Source organism: Sarcophilus harrisii, chromosome 2 (genome assembly GCF_902635505.1).
Source record: "Sarcophilus harrisii chromosome 2, mSarHar1.11, whole genome shotgun sequence".
Lineage (NCBI taxonomy): Eukaryota > Metazoa > Chordata > Mammalia > Dasyuromorphia > Dasyuridae > Sarcophilus > Sarcophilus harrisii.
This window is the reverse complement of record NC_045427.1, coordinates 221,546,961-221,563,105: the sequence shown is the minus strand read 5'-3', so window position 1 is coordinate 221,563,105 and position 16,145 is coordinate 221,546,961. Positions and strand designations below refer to the sequence as shown.

The 16,145-nt window shown below is 34.6% G+C and overlaps 1 protein-coding gene across 3 annotated transcripts in view; it reads left to right on the top strand.

Annotated features, from left to right (window-relative positions):
* Window positions 1-16,145, top strand: part of PKIG (cAMP-dependent protein kinase inhibitor gamma) — a 94,679-nt gene that overhangs the window by 40,076 nt on the left and 38,458 nt on the right. Inside the window, exon 2 of one of the 3 annotated variants that reach the window (XM_023494562.2) lies at window positions 13,531-13,621. The exons of the other annotated variants lie outside the window; for them this stretch is intronic. The gene's annotated coding sequence lies outside the window, so the exon portion shown is untranslated. The remainder of the gene's footprint in view (window positions 1-13,530; window positions 13,622-16,145) is intronic. 3 annotated transcript variants of the gene reach the window in all.

Here is a 16,145-nt window from a genome sequence, read left to right as displayed (position 1 = left end):
GAATAGTCTCATCATGTATTAGGGAATCCAATGATTCCTGCAAAGTTTTGAAGTCCTGCAACAGTTTTATCAACAATTTTTCATCTCAGGGAATCCAATGATTCCTGCAGATTTTGAAGTTCTGTAACAGTCTTATCAACAATTTTTGATGTTCATGAGTCAATTGCCATACATATTGTATTAACAGTCAAGTTTTTTCAGTAGTCAGAGATGGAATCACCCGATGTTTCTTGAGTTTTCTCCTTTGTTTTGAGGTTTTTCTCTTTTTTCTGTCTCTCTCCGATGGACAAGGCTAATATGACTTGTTAGCACCCATCTGATTCCTTCTCCATCTGTAGAGATACAAGCAAACCCTCTTCCCCAAGCAGTTAACCTATCTAGTCCCTTCCATTCACCACTTTCTGGATCTCTCCACATCACCTGGTGATTATGTTGGAGCTGCTCGCACTGTATTCTCCTCAATTGTAATCCCTTTTTCCCATCAGGTTGCTTTTTTGGCTGATTGATCATGTCTGAATACTGAACTTCTAAAGACTCTCTGGATGTAACCTTGACTGCCATCATGCCCCACCTGTTTTTTACCTGGGGCACTAGAGGTGGGCCCCACCTCTCATTTCTCTAAATCAATCTACATTGTGATGTCCACTGGGGCTCTGGAGCTGAGCCTGGATTTCCATTTCCCTGAGTCAATCTACATTCTGATGCCCAATGGGTTTTGAGTCTTGTTCTCTATCTCTGTTTTCTCCCTCTATCTCTATGCCAACATTGAGTTCTCAGATGCCCTACTTTACCACATTGAAAGCATCAACGAGTGTCTCTAGAAGTCCCTTGCTGAAAGGGACCCTGGCTTCCCATGTTCTGCACCATAGCCTGGGTATAAAAGGTATTTGTGACCACTGTGGCACAATGTCTTATGATCTCCTCTAAAGGAGCATCTTTGTGTAGTCCTAGTATAATTCTTTTTTTTATTATTATTATTATTATAGTAACTTTTTATTGATGAATCATGCAGGGTAATTTTTACAATTCCCTTGACCACTTCTGTTCATTTTTTTTCCACCTCACCCTTTCCTAGATGGCAAGGTCCTATATGTTGAATGTCCTAGTATATCTAGATAAATGTATGTGTGCAGATCAAATTTTGTTTTGTAGGAAATTGGATTCAGGGGGAAATGGGAAGAAAACAAATAAAAAGTTTAATTTCTTTCTGGTGTTTTTTTTGGTTGTGTGTTTTGCTATGATAATTGAAATGTTAGGTTTTGTTCAAAGAAATCTTCTAAGTATGTTGTGGTGATAATGATTCTTGTTTCTGTTTCTACTTAGATAGTTTGTAATTTAAGCTTTGTTTATCTTGTGGTATTTTCTTCAGAAATTGTTCATAAATTAATATACCTTTATCACCATTTCCAATTGATGGGATCCCTAGTTTTGCTTTTGCTATAAAAGGGTTAAATATTTTGGTAATACTGGTTTTTTCTTGTATTTTGGGGTGTTGCTTTGCTGGAACTTGGTGGTGGGATGCAAGCTTGATAATTGGGATATTGATTGCTTAGAATGGTTGGATTGTTAAGTCCCAAAATGTATAGTGTCAGTTTTCCATTCAAATTTATTATTTTTCCATGTTTAACCAGATCAAGGTGTGTTGGTGGTTTCAGAGTTGTTTTTTGCATTTCTTGATTATAATGATTTGGAAATCTTTTTTAGAGTGGTAATGTTTCATTTCTTGAAATTGTTTTCTTGGACCATTAATAATTGGAGAATGGCTGGTTTTTTAAATTAGAGTGTTTTATTAATTTTGGAAATGAGGTTTTATCAGAACTTTACTGTAAGGAGTTTTTCGTTTTTTTGTTTTTCAATTTGTTTAATTAGTTTGTTTGTAAGGCTTTTTAATTGATGTAATCAAAATTTTTTTTTGTGATTAATGGTTTTGTTGTTTTTAGTCAATTTTTCCTTTCACAAATTTGAGGAAACATTATGTTTTTCCTTTGTTATAATTTTTTTTATGTTTAAATTATGGACCCATTGATCTTATTTGGTATACGGGTGTGTGGGGTCATGCCTTATTTCGGCTACTATTTCAGTTATCCAGGTTTTTTTGTCAAATTTTCTTATTTTGTTAAATAATGAATTTTATTCCTAAGTGGATTTTGGGTCTGTCAAACTGTTGCTATATTGTTTCTGTTTTGTAAATAATTTGTTCACTGATCAATTAATTTTTTTAAAGCAATACAAATGGTTTTTGGTGATGTGTTATAATATAGTTTTGTGTTTAGATAGGTAATTTTATTTGACTTTTTTTCATTAATTTTTTGAGATTTTGGTTTATTATTCATATGAATTTTGTTGTTTTTTTTAGATATTAAAATTTTTTTGGAAGTTGATTGGTAAGTACTAAATAAATAGATTAGTTTAGGGAGTATTTTTATTATATTGCAATTTCCAGGAGACTTGGATATTTTTTTTATTGTTTAAGTTCTGATGTTTGTGTGGAAAGTTTTTGTATTTAGTTATAATTTGATTTTTTGGTAGTAGATTTAAATATTTATGTTGTATAGTTATTTCTGAATGGAATTTTTGACTTTTTGTGTTGGATTTGTTGGTAATGTATAAAAATGCTGAGGATTTATGGTATTTTATAATCTGATTTTTAAAGTTATGGATTTTTTCTAATAGTTTTTCATAGAATTTAGGTTTCTTTATATATATATTATATTTTTTCGCTAGATTTTTTTCTTTTCATTTTGGTTTTGATAGTGTTTCTTAATTTGAAAATGGTACAGGGTTTCTACCTTGATTCTGGAAAGTATTTTCCCATTGTTATGTTATTGGTTTAAATATATGTTGATATTTTAAGAAAAGTCTTTTTTTACTCTAGTGTTTTGATTGGAATGGATGTTGATTTACAAATGCTTTTTCTGCATTTTGAGATGATTTGGTTTTTGTTAGTTTGCTTATTGATATAGTAAAGTAATTAGTTTTCTAATTAAATTGAAAGCTTGATTCTGGTATAAATTTCTTGATTGTGTATTATTCCTGGGATGATTTTCGTAATTTTTGCTAATTTTTATTTGATTTTAGAATGGTTTATTAGAGATTGGTTTATATTTTTCTTTTTGTTTCCACTTGATTTAGGGTATATAATGTTCGTTGTAAAAGGAGTTTGGTAGACTTTTCAGTCTCTTTTTTTTCAATAGTTTATATAGTATTGGGTTGTTGTTTTTTAAATGTTTGGTAAATTACATGTAAATCTATCTGGTCTCTGGGGATTTTTTCTTAGGGAGTTGGTTAATAGTTGTTCTATTTTTTCAAGATGGGATTGTTTAGGGATTTATTTTCCTTGTTAATTTGGAAGTATATTTTTTGAAGGTATTTTTCCATTTCTATTTGTTGTGAATTATTATGTTGGGAAAGTAATTCTATTATTGTTCTATTTCTTTCATTAGTGAGTTCTCCTTTTCATTTTTAAGACTAACAATTTGATTTTCCTTTTCTTTTTAATTGGGATTTGCTAGGGTTTGTCTATTTTGTTGGTTTTTTCATAGAACCAATTTAGTTTTATTAATTAATTAATAGTTTTTTTTCAATTTTATTGATTTCCTTTTTTTTAGAATTTCAAGTTTAGTGTTTGACTGGAGGTTTTTAATTTGTTCTTTTTTTTTTAAGTATTTTTAGTTGTGTTAATTAGGACTCTTTTCTTACTTTATGCAAGTAATTTGAGATATGAAATTTCTTATACCGCTTTGTATCCCACATTTTGATGTTTCATTATTGTCATTTTCTTGGGTGAAGTTATTATGTCTATGATTTGCTGTTTCACCCAATCATTCTTTAGAATGAGATTATTTAGTTTTCAATTATTTTTGGTCAGTAATTTTTCTAAAACTTCATTAGATTTTCTAGTTGTTTTTATCATTATTCCTGTTGCTGCATTTTCACCAATAGTTCATATGACAGCTGTCAGCAGATGGCCCACGAAATCAGGAAAGGGTTCATTTGGACCTTGTGCTATTTTCGTGAAGGCTTCTCCTCCATCTTGTTTTCCTGGGAGGTGCTCCATGCTTTGATAGCAACAGCAATTTGCTGATATGCTGTCAAAAATCTGTGCTAAAGTGTCTGCATAATGACCTATACCTGCTAGTTGATCAAAGGTGATTGGTATATTAACTCCAGTTTGCCTGTTTCATTGGTCTTGTATTCTACAAAATTCACTATATTCTGAAAGTCACAAGAAGTTTTGCCTAGGTTCTAAACATGTCCTTGCTATGGATTTCCAATCACTAGGGGTTAAAATTTCAAAAGCCAAATTCTCTTAACACCATCTTAACATAAGATGTAGCCCCATAAAGAGTTCAACCCTTTTTCAGATCTTTGATAATTTCCAGATCAAAAGCAAGTGTATCTTCTGGCTTGACCTGAAGAATCAAATTCTTCAATCACAGGGTATGCTTTTATTTTTAAATCAGATATGTCCTGTCATTTTTTAGCTTTAACTAGTGCTTTTTGGAATCTTGTCATAGGGGGTGGACAAAGCTGCTTCATGGGTGGTGCTGATTGTGTCACTGCCCTCCCCCCACAAAGGGGAAATTGAGGGAGGGTCATGAGATGGGGAATGCCCTAATGTCTCTTGCTGTGAAGCACCATATTCCTTAATTTCATCAGCACTGTACTTAACTCCTTTCTTGTCTAATTCTTCATGCTTTTCAGCTACTTTATCAGTACCATCCCCTTCCTCCTCTTTCTTCTTTTTTCCTTATTCTAATGCTTATATAATTCCTTAAAGCCAATTATGTTGTGTTATTTATATATATATATACACACACACAGAGAGAGAGAGAGAGAGAGAGAGAGAGAGAGTGAGAGTGTTTCCTTAGGAATTGATATTCAATTAGTTGCTCTCCTACTAGTTTCTACTTATCTGGCTCTAATTTTTCTTCCTTAGAGAACCAAGGAGGCATGGATTGTAAAGTTTCTAAGAATTCATTGATCTGTTTCCAAGTTACAATCAAAGCTTGGTTTTTTATTAGCTTAACCATACACTCTACACACTTCCCTTGGGATGGGGAAGGCTCTTTTCTAAGCATTTGTCTCATTTCAGCTGAAACACTAGTTTAACCCTTACCAATGTTTCTTGCTTGTCTATATTTGTACTCACCCTATTTCCAGATCACAGGGACTTCTCCACTGAACTCATGATCTTATCATTAGGATGTAGATCCTTATTCCATGTTGGGCGCCAAAATGTAATGTTACAGCTGGTTTTCTGGAGGTCTGAGGACCAGCCTTGTTCTCACCAGAATAACAACCATGAGAATGGTCAGGAATAGAGTCCAAAGTCTTTATTGTCTCCTTCAGTCTCCCAGTTTGAACTAGTATCTCCCAAAGTGCAGGAGGCAGAAGAGCCCCCCACAAGGCTGATCAAAGATGGAATGTCTGTGGTTGAGTTTGTCCCCAGTGTAAATACCCTATTACAATTACATCAATTGTAGAACTATTACATCACCATGCTTAGTACTAAGTATATGTAAACTAGATCACCATTGTCTCATCAATTCCACTCAGTTAGCACCTTGTTATAGGATTAAATCAATCATACTGAGCCCTAAGTATATTTCTCCAGAGTTCTCGCCCATTACCCCTTGCCACTACTAAAAGAGCAGCTACAAACATTTTTGCACATGTGAGTCCTTTTCCCTCTTTATGATTTCTTTGAAATATAGACCCAGTAGAGACACTGCTGGATCAAAAGGTATGCCCAGTCTGATAACCCTTTGGGCATTGTTCCAAATTTCTCTCCAGATGGCTGGATCAGTTCACAACTCCACCAACAATGCATTAGTGTCTTTTTCCCACATTCTTTCCAACATTTTTCATTATAAGATATTCTTTCAAAAGCAAAAACATTAACCCCTACCCTCCAATTTGTAAAATATGTAAAATATTTTTTAAAATGTTAAAAAATAAATCCATATTTATTTTATTTTTTTTCTAAGTCCTCTGTATTTCTTCTTTTAAAAAGTTACAACCCCTCTCCCCCAACTTCTTAGAAATATTTTATTATCAAGATAATCTAAAATATACCTCAGGAGAAGTATTTCTACTCTAGAATTGGTTTCTTTAAATTTGGCCAATAATATGATATAAAATGTATAAATATTTTTGTATACATTGACCTAAAATACTTTTATCTTGTCAAGTATCCAAATAAAGTTTTTATATCTAAACATATTTAGATTACAAGCAACATTCTCTGTTGGCCTTGAGTAAATTTAAAAGAAGACTTTCACTGAATTTGAATTTAAATCCATGTGCCAGAACTGGAAAAGAATGAGGCATTTCAGCAGAGACAGATTTGGGGTATTTATATTTTATTTGTACTTTTACTCTTTTGAATAAACTATATTGGTTTCTGGACTTCATTTTTTGGAGATTTGTTTATTTTATTCCCTGCAATAATGAGCCATAGAATCAAAGCACTTAAAAAGAAAAAGACTCAGAGGTCCATTACATTAACTTTGGTTATTAATGTATCACTGTTGATTACTAAGGCAATTCAACTAAAGAAACATTCATTATTAAGATTCATGTTGTATAAAATATTCTCCTTCAGTCCTCATAGAGTTGGCCCTTTTAATATCTGAATGTTTCATAAACTTTATTAGTCAGATAGAGTAGTACTTATGTAAATTACAACTAGAACTCACTTTGGATAATATCAATATTAGCTAGAATACACACACACACATACACACACACACACACACACACATGCACATGCATACACATGCACATGCACATACATACACAGATAAGTATATACATTTATATTTTCTAGTTCCACTTAGTCTTTTTTCCCTCTTTTATTTATTTTTTTTTAAGTAAACAAGCAGAAAGTCTACTTGCTAGCCAATTAATAGAATGACTAAGACCCTTTAGGGGCTGATATTTGAAGGTCTCCAATGGTGCTCACATTTGTTGATTTCAAATTCTAAAATTTATATTTCATCCTTTAAAATTTAAACATTAACTATAAATTCTGACTGTTAATAAACCATTAATTTTTTACATGGCATTGGTTTGGCCTGGCTAGTAGGCAAAACCTTGCTTTTCTTTTTTCAAATGATTAGAATTATTTATGTTTTAGGGAATATTACTTTTATTTCTTTTTTTTTTCTTTCCTTTTTATTGTTTTCTTTTTTTCTGGCTATACATGCACATTAATTTTAAAAAATTAGCTCTTTACATTAACTTTTTAGTACATATTTCTTTGTGAATCATGTTGGGAAAGAAAAATCAGAACAAAAGGGAAAAATCATGAGAGAAAAAAACAAGAAAAAGAAAAAAAAGTGAACATAGCGTGTATTGATTTACTTTCAGTCTCCATACACTTATTTCTAAATTGAATATGAGTTAAGGTGACTAAAATTATCAGTTGGCTGATGTGGACATTCAACATAGTTTAATTTGTTTTGCAATAATGTTTATATGGTACTATACTTGTTTGTGACAGATCTAGACACAAAATTCAACTAAAGCAGGACTTAATGGAGAGAAGTTTAAATTTCATTTATTGATGTTTGAGCTTAATTGCTTTTTTTTATATTACAGTGATTTCATGATATATTTCCTCACTGACCCTTCCTGTAATAAGGAAAAATAATTACTGTGAAAGTCACTTAACCTGTCTCCATTTCAATTGCTCTAATTTGTAAAATGGAAAAAACAGTAGCCCCTAACTTACAGAGTTATTGTTTCAAGTGAGATAATTATGTGCAAAGCTCACTGTAAACTTTAAGGTACAATGTAAATGTTAGCTGTAATTAACATTAATAACAATAAATTTTTAATTTTAACCCTGGCCCTGGCATCAAGAGGATCTGAATTCAGATTTACCCTCAGATTGGGCAAGTTACTGATCCCTGACTGCCTGAAAGAAAAGAAAACAATCCGTTAACAATAAAAGTTAGACCTGAAATAATTTATTTTCTGGCAAGTTTTAAAGTCTTTTAATAATCACTATGGCTAGATTATATTAAGTATAAATGTACTTAATACAAGCAAGCCAATTTTACATCACCTGGTAAATAAGCTCCTAAAAGACAGTTTGGTGCAGAGGAAAATGCACTGGCTTGTGCACTTGACTTCTTGAACACTGGCTATATCCTCAGACTTCACTTTGACCACATATTAAACCATGTACAAATCATATTAAGCATTAGAAGCCAACCCAGTCAGCTTCTCATAATGAAATCCTGAAGTCACAAAAGAGATATATCCAGTGAAGTAGAAAAGGAAGGATTGTCTAAATACATAAGTATAGATGCACAGGGAATTCAACAGCCAAATGAGATTTTTAAAGACTTATGCCCAAAGATAGAAACAAGGGACAGGTGATAGGGTGAGAACAGAAATATGGGAAAGTTCTGTAAGAGTAGCAAGAGGATTCAAACTGAGCTGAGGGTGATGAGCAAAGCTGAGGACAGCAACATAACATGATCTGGGGGAAACGGGGAAATTTAAAGAAAGGATAAATTCAATATTCAAGTCAGTTCAACAAGCATCTATTAAGTGTCTCCTACCTACTGTGCTAGGCACAGGGCATACAAAGAAAAGCAAAAACTAATCGTTGCTCTCCAGCTCACACACAGCCTTGAAACAGCAAGAGGTTGATGAGGTTTAGATTTGGGGAACCAAAATGAAGTTAGGGTTTCTGGTGGTCAGGAAGTTAAATGATAAGGTCTAGTGGCAGGTCTGGGGTTCAGGGAACCAAATGGAGAAGTTTGGCTCCCCTGCAACCCCTTGGGATTCGGTGCAAGCATAGGGAGTTTTGGGGACTCCCTTCTGACAGCACAGAGGTTCTCTGTAAAAGAATTTATAGACCCAAAAACCTAGTTTGATAAAAGAGGTTTATTATGGAGATTGGAAGTAAGGTTAGAAATCCTGACAGAGAGACATAAAGTCTGGTTAGGAAATAGGTGAGGATAAAGAGAAGGTGGAATTCCTCTAATTTTGCCCGCCTGCATTTTTGATTTCCTTCACAAGCTAATATTACACTATTTCAAAGTCTGATTCTTTTTGTACAGCAAAATAATTGTTAGGACATATATGCTTTAACATACTTAACATGTATTGGTCAACCTGCCATCGGGGAGAGGGGATGGGGAGAAGGAGGGGAAAAATTGGAACAAAAGGTTTGGCAATTGTCAGTGCTGTAAAATTACCTGTGCATATAACTTGTGAATAAAAAGCTATTAAAAAAAAAGAATTGGACCAAAAAAAAAAAATAAAGAGAATGTGGCACTGGAAAGAGTATTCCAGTGGACAGAGGCTCCTTGGTGTGTCAAGCAGGGAGCTGGCATGTTTGGAACCTCTGCAAAGAGGGTTTTAGTTTGACTCTTTTATAATGGAAGCTTTGGCTACAAGCTGAAGGGGGCTTGTGGATGGAGTCCCAAGTTGGCTGGATTTCAGCTTGAGCTGGAATTTGAAATGAATTCAATGAGTTTCAGGACTGAGCCGACCCCACCCAGATAACAAGGATGAAACAAAGAAGACAAGGCAGAAAGGCTCTGTTTTTATTTTGCTTGTCTTTTCTCAGCCAAAGGGAATCATTTTTGGATTGCCAAGGACACAGCAGGTATGGGTGAAAAGAAGTTGATTACCAAGGAGAGAAAGCTAGAACTGCCCTGAATGGGTACCAGGCAATCAACTGATCAACACATTTATTAAGGATAATGTGCTAAGCCCTGGGGATGCAAAGGCAGAAGCAAAAACAGTCCCTGAGCTTACCTTCTAAAGGAGGATGACATGTAATTGTAACTATGGTGGATAAAAGTATTGCTAGAGAGGGGACAGATCTTCATCATCCTTTCCTCCCTACCTCTTTTTGTCTCTGGAGCCCCAGAGCTTTCATCAGCCTCACCCTGTTGCTGTAATTGAGTATTTTAGCCTGGGAGAAATGTAATGGCCTTTCTGGCCCACTTTGTTCCTACCTTTGCTTCTTTAAGGAATTTATATCAAACCAAAAGGAGTACAACCACAATTGTTCAGATAAAAGATTTATTTATTGTTCACCACTGCCATCTGTGCTAAGTGCTAGGAATACAAATACAGGAAGATAAGATGCTCCCTGCTCTCAAGAAGCTTACATTATAATAGGGAAAAGTCAAACATAAAAGGGTGGTAGGAAGGGCTAGTTGGTGAGGAGGTGGAGCAATACAAAAACTGAGGGGAGCTAGGAGTGAAATGAACAATTGTGGGCTCCCATCAGGATAGAGATCTAGGCCAGGGACTCACCAATGATGAGGTGAGGAAACATCTCCAGGCAAACTAGTTTGCTGTTGAGGAAGTGGTGAGCGTCCAGTTAAGATGATTCCTAACATTTTGGGCAAAGGTTTAGCTCTCTGCCTTACTTTACATTTATGTTTATCTCTAGTTAATTCCTAGCCTCTTTGTGGTTCAGTTTCCTGGTATGGCACTGGTATGCTGTCTGAGTTTCACAGGTCTACAACAATGAGGTCAACACAAAGGTTCTGCAGATTTTCAGTTTGGTAGGTAGCCTAGCATCTTTTCTCTCCCACACTTACCAAAACAAAAACCAAAAACCAAAAACCAAAAAACAGCAGGAAGAGATAGAGAAATTCTATTTAAAATAACTGTATAGCGTATAGAATATTTGGAAGTCTGCCCCAAGATAAACCTGTCAAGACAAACTCATGAACTCAATCACAAAACACTGTTCACACAAAGTCAAATCCAGATAGAGAGATAATTGCTCATGAGTAGGCTGAACTAATGTAATAAAAATGACAATTTTCCTTGAATTGATTTACTTATTTAGTGCCATATCAAATAACCAAAGAATTATTTTACAGAAAAAATAACAAAATTTATCTAGAATAATAAAAAATCAAGAATATCAAGGGAATCAATTTTTAAAAATATGAAGGAAGATAACCTAGCAGTGCCACATTTCAAACTTTATTGTAAAGTGATAATCATCAAAACAATCTAATACTATCTAAGAAATAGGATGATGGATCAGTGGAATAGATTAGATACATAATACACAATAGTAAATTTAGTAATCTAGATTGGATAAATCCAAAGAGCCAAGCTTTGGGGCAAAAATTCAATGTTTGAAAACTGGGAAAACTAGAAGGCAGTTTGGCAGAAAGTAGGGGAGCATGAGAAGGAAAGAGTTTATGATCAAACAAAAGACAGAGGATCATAGGAAGAATAGTGGATGAATTTTAATAACATGAAATGTAAAAGGTTTTGCACATTCAAAACCAATGCAATTAAAATTAGAAGGAAAGCAAGAAAATGTGTGTTTAAATTATAAGTTTCTCTGATAAAGATGTCATTTCTCAAATATATAGAAAACTGAGTCATATTCATAAAAATAAGAGCTTACTCTCCAATTAATAAATGAGCAAAAGATATGAACTGCTGGAAGCTTTCACATGAAGAAATCAAAGCTATAGTCATATGAAAAAATTGACTAAGTTACTATTGATTAAAGAAATTCAGTTTAAAACAATTCTGAAGTGTGCCACCTTACACCTATCATATTATCTTATATGAAAGAAAAGAAAAATGACAAAATGCTGTAAGGAACGTGGAAAAAATAGTATACTGATGCATTGTTGGTGGAATTGTTCTAGAGAACAATTTGGAACTATGCCCAAAGGACCAGGAAACTACGCATATCCTTTGACTCTACAATAATACTAAATTTGTAACCTGAAGGGATCAAAGAGAAAGGAAGAGGAGGACCTACAGCTCTTTATGTGATGGCTAAGAATTGGAAATTGAAGAGATGCCCATCAATTGAGGGACAGCTGCACAAGTTGTGGTATATAATTGTTATGGAATAGTATTATAAAGATTATGAGGGTGGTGGTTTAAAAAAAAATCTTGGAAGATCTATATGAATTGATGCAATGTTCATTGAACAAGACCAGGAGAACATTATACATAGTATCAGCAATATTGTAAGGATGATTAACTCTGAAAGACTGAGCTACTCTAATAAACACAATGATCCAAGACAGTTTCAAAGGACTAATGATGAAAAAATGTAGTCTACCTCCTGAGAACTAATGAATTCTGAGTGAAAATTGAAGTATAACTCTTTTCACTTTTTTTTTCTTCCTTCATTTTTTTTTTTTTTTGCAACATGGCTAATATAGAAATATGTTATATATGATTTCACATGTATAATAGATATCATATTGCTTGCTTTGTCAGTGGGTAGGAGAGAGGTTTGAGAGAGGAAGATAATTTAGTATTCAAATTTAAATACATATATATTCAAAATATAATAATAATTAAAATAAACCCCTGCTCTAAAGGTGCTCATAGACTAATAGGGGAGACAAATAAGATATATGCAAGAGAAATTGGAAATAACCAACAGAGGGATGATATCAGGAAAAGCTTTCTATAGAAAGTGAGATTTTAGCTGAAACTAAAGAAATACAGGGAGGCCAGGAAGCAGAGATGAGGAGGGAGAGAATTGTAGGCATGGGTATTTCACAGGTAGTGAAAATGCCAGGAGTTGGAAGGTGGAGTGTTTTGTTCAAGGGATCTCAAGGAGGCCAGTGGTATTAGACTGCAGAATCAGAAAGGGAGGGGTGATGTGTAAGAAGGCAGAAAAGATACAAGGGAAGCAGATTATGAAGGCACTGAATGCTAGATTTTATTTCCAGTAATTTAAAGTTATAAAGAACCCCTGGAATTTATTGAATTGGGGGGTGGGAGTGGGAGGTGTGATATAGTCACACTTATGCTTTAGGAAAATCACTTTGATAGCCGACCAGAGAGGATGAACTGGAGTGGGGGAAGAGACTTGAGACAAGAGTCCACTCAGAAGTGGTCCAGTAGTCCAATGTATGAAGTCTTAAGGGCTTGAACCAGGGTGTTGGAGAGAGAAAGGAAGGAGTATAAGAGATGTCATGAAGGTAAATTGGTTACCTTGGCAATAGATTAGAAATGAGGAATGTCTTTAAAGCTTTAAACTATGATTCTCCTGGATTTAAAATGTGAGCACATTAAAAATTTATAAGCATTATTTGTCTTTTAACAAGCTTCATTAGGACTGTGAAGAGATAGGAAAACAAGTTAATCCCTTTGAGAAATGCTACTGTTTTCTTTCTCTAAATTAATTGTCAGAGAGTACACTCTGGTACTCTTAATTATTCCTTGCAAGTTTCTCTGGGACTCTCAGTGTTCAGGTTATGTGATAGGCCTAGAAGCTGCAGCACTTTAGTCAATATAAATGGTGGTTATCAACCATTTCCATCCCTTCAGAATTAAGCAAAACAGGACTCAAGGGAGAGGCTAATTTGCATTATTTCTGTTGCAAGAGCTAGGAATAAAGTGAAGTCGACTGATATATTTTTTTTTTTTCAAACAAATCAGTAGGCGAGTGTATAACCTCTTCTGTGAGTTGAAACTGTGCAGAAGGCTCTGTATTTTTTTTTAAATAACCAAACCTTTCCACTGAAAGTATTTGCATGTTTTGGAGGTTAGAAGAGGAGAGATATTCTCTGCACCTGGGAAAACAGCTGCTGCATTTCACCCAAGACAGGGTGGATGATGTGCCTCTCCCTTGTGTTTATATGTGAGTATATCTATCATTTCTCATTGTTTGTGAAAGTATACTGATTGTTATCATTCCTGGAAAAACAAGTGTCTAGGTAATCTTATTGTTTCAAAAAAACAAGGAGCTTTCAATTTACCGATGGGATCCTAATTTCATTGTAGTGACTGGGACATATTCAGATATGAACTTTATTGTTACAGGAATGTTTGTTTGGAGTAGTTTATGTTTTGAGCAACTTAAGTGTAATACAAATGTTTCATCATTTAATTTTATTAGTTTTACATGGTTTTAAAATAATATTACATTAAGCAATGGAGGCCTAAACATCAGTTTAGGGAATGAGATTTACATTTTATAAAAGAGGCTGTGTGGCAAATTGAAAAGAAGAATGGACTTGTCACCTGCATTAAATAAGGCAGTTGGATTATTTGATCAATAAGGTACCTTCAAGGGCTAATGACCTGTATATAAAAATCCTTTCCAGTTTCTATATTCTCAATTCTTTGGGCTTCTCTAATTCTGACTTTCTGTGTTCTAAATCTTTCTTGTGTGTGTGTGTGTGTGTGTGTGTGTGTGTGTGTGTTAACAGAAGCTCAAATAAAATTTCCTGAGAACACATGAGGAGTGGTCTTGAGAGGGGACAATAAGGGGAACAAACTTGTTTGAAGAAACTTTCCAGAAGCAAAACAACTGCTCACTTGAAACAGAGATTTATCATCCAAATCTGAGCAGATTGCCAAGCCTATAAATAGTTTTAGCTGCAAGTAAACAGTTTCTTTCCCCCTTTGCTGTTGCTGGCCCATTGTTCAGGAGCCTGAGCAACCAAGCCAAAGAAACAGCATTTTAGCCCAAACTTGGGCTCTCTTCTATCTGTAGAAATCAAGCTCTTTTCCTGGACTGGGAGAATGTCAAGGATTTAACAAAGTTGTAATGTGGCATTTGTGACCTGGAATGAAATTTGCCTTCTTTGCCCAGCTTTTTCTTCCTTCTTTTACACCATTGCCAATTCTTGCCTGTTACAGAGCTGTTTAGATCACAAATTTTATAGATACTATAAAAAGACAAGAACACATGGCTAATTACTGAGAGGCAGATTCCATTGCTACACACTCCCTCTTTTCAAGGCCAACATGCACATGGCTGCTTCCTGAGTAGGGAGTCATTTGCTTTCAGAGCTGCCCTTAGTGGATCACTGAGCATACTCCAACCTAACTAGCTAAATTTTCTGCAAGCTGTAGACATTTCAAAAGCCTCCTGAATAAGCCAAGCAAAATGTTGCCCTGAGAACAGTTTTGGACATTCCATAGTTTATTTTTAAATTTTTCCTTTTGGAAAAAATCAGACCCTCCTACATAGTTTTCCACTTCTGTTGCATTCATTTGCAAGAGCCCATTATATTGAGCCAGTCATAAGTAGGTTATGAAGAGGCAGTGGTATAGTGGAAAGAGTGCTGGATTTTTACTCAGAGGATCTGGTTCGAATCTTTACTCTGCTCCTTATTGCTTATGTGACTTTGGACAAATGACTATTTCTCTAGGTTCCTCCCTTTCTCTTATTTAAGAAGATGGGATTGGACTAGATAATCTCTTCCATACTTGCACCATGTCTGTGCATAGTTGATACCTAATAAATATTTGTGGAATTGAGTTTAATTGAATTTCTGTAACTCTGTGGAACACTTCTCTTCTAGGGAAGGAACAGGTTTCCTGTACACACAGCTCAAGTTTGGGCTAAAATGTTGTTTCTTTGGCCCTGTCAGGAAACCAACTGGCTCAAGAAAGGTAGCAAGACAAAGCATTGTTTCCCCAACCTATCCATTGCTTAGGTGTTTCTCCTCTAGGTTCTTCTTCATTACAGCTGTCCACACCTAAATGTCCTCAGTCCATCATTATTCTGTGTTGGTGATGTCTATGTGGACTGAGCTATAGGAGTTTGGGAGGGTTAGGGAGAAGGCATGGCTAGGAGCAAAGAGAGTAATGAGTCTCTTGAAATTAGAAAGATAGATGAGAATAAGCCAAAGCCTCAATAATTCTTTCACAGTTGATCATTTCACATTCTTACTGTTATTGTGTGTAATGTATTTCTGGTTTTGCTTGTTTCTCTCAGCATCAATTCATGTAACTCTTTCCAGGCCTTTCTAAAATCAGCTTGTTCATAATTTTTATGGAATATTAATATGCCATCAATTATTCAGCCAGTCCCCAATTGATAAACATCTATTAATTTTCTAATTCTTTGTTAACACAAAAAGAACTGCTACAAACATTTTTGCAAATGTGGGTTCTTTTCCCTCCTTTATGTTTCCTTGGGATACAGATCCAGTATTGTTACTGCTGGATAGTTCCAAATTACTCTCCAGAATGATTGGATCATTTTACAACTCCACCAACAATGCAACAGTGTCTCAGTTTTCCTACATTCCTTCCAACATTTATTATTATCTTTTCCTGTCATCTTAGCCAATCTGAGTGGTGTGAAAAGAGTTGTTTTAATTTGCATTTCTTTAATCAACAGTGATTGAGAACATTTTCTCATATGATTA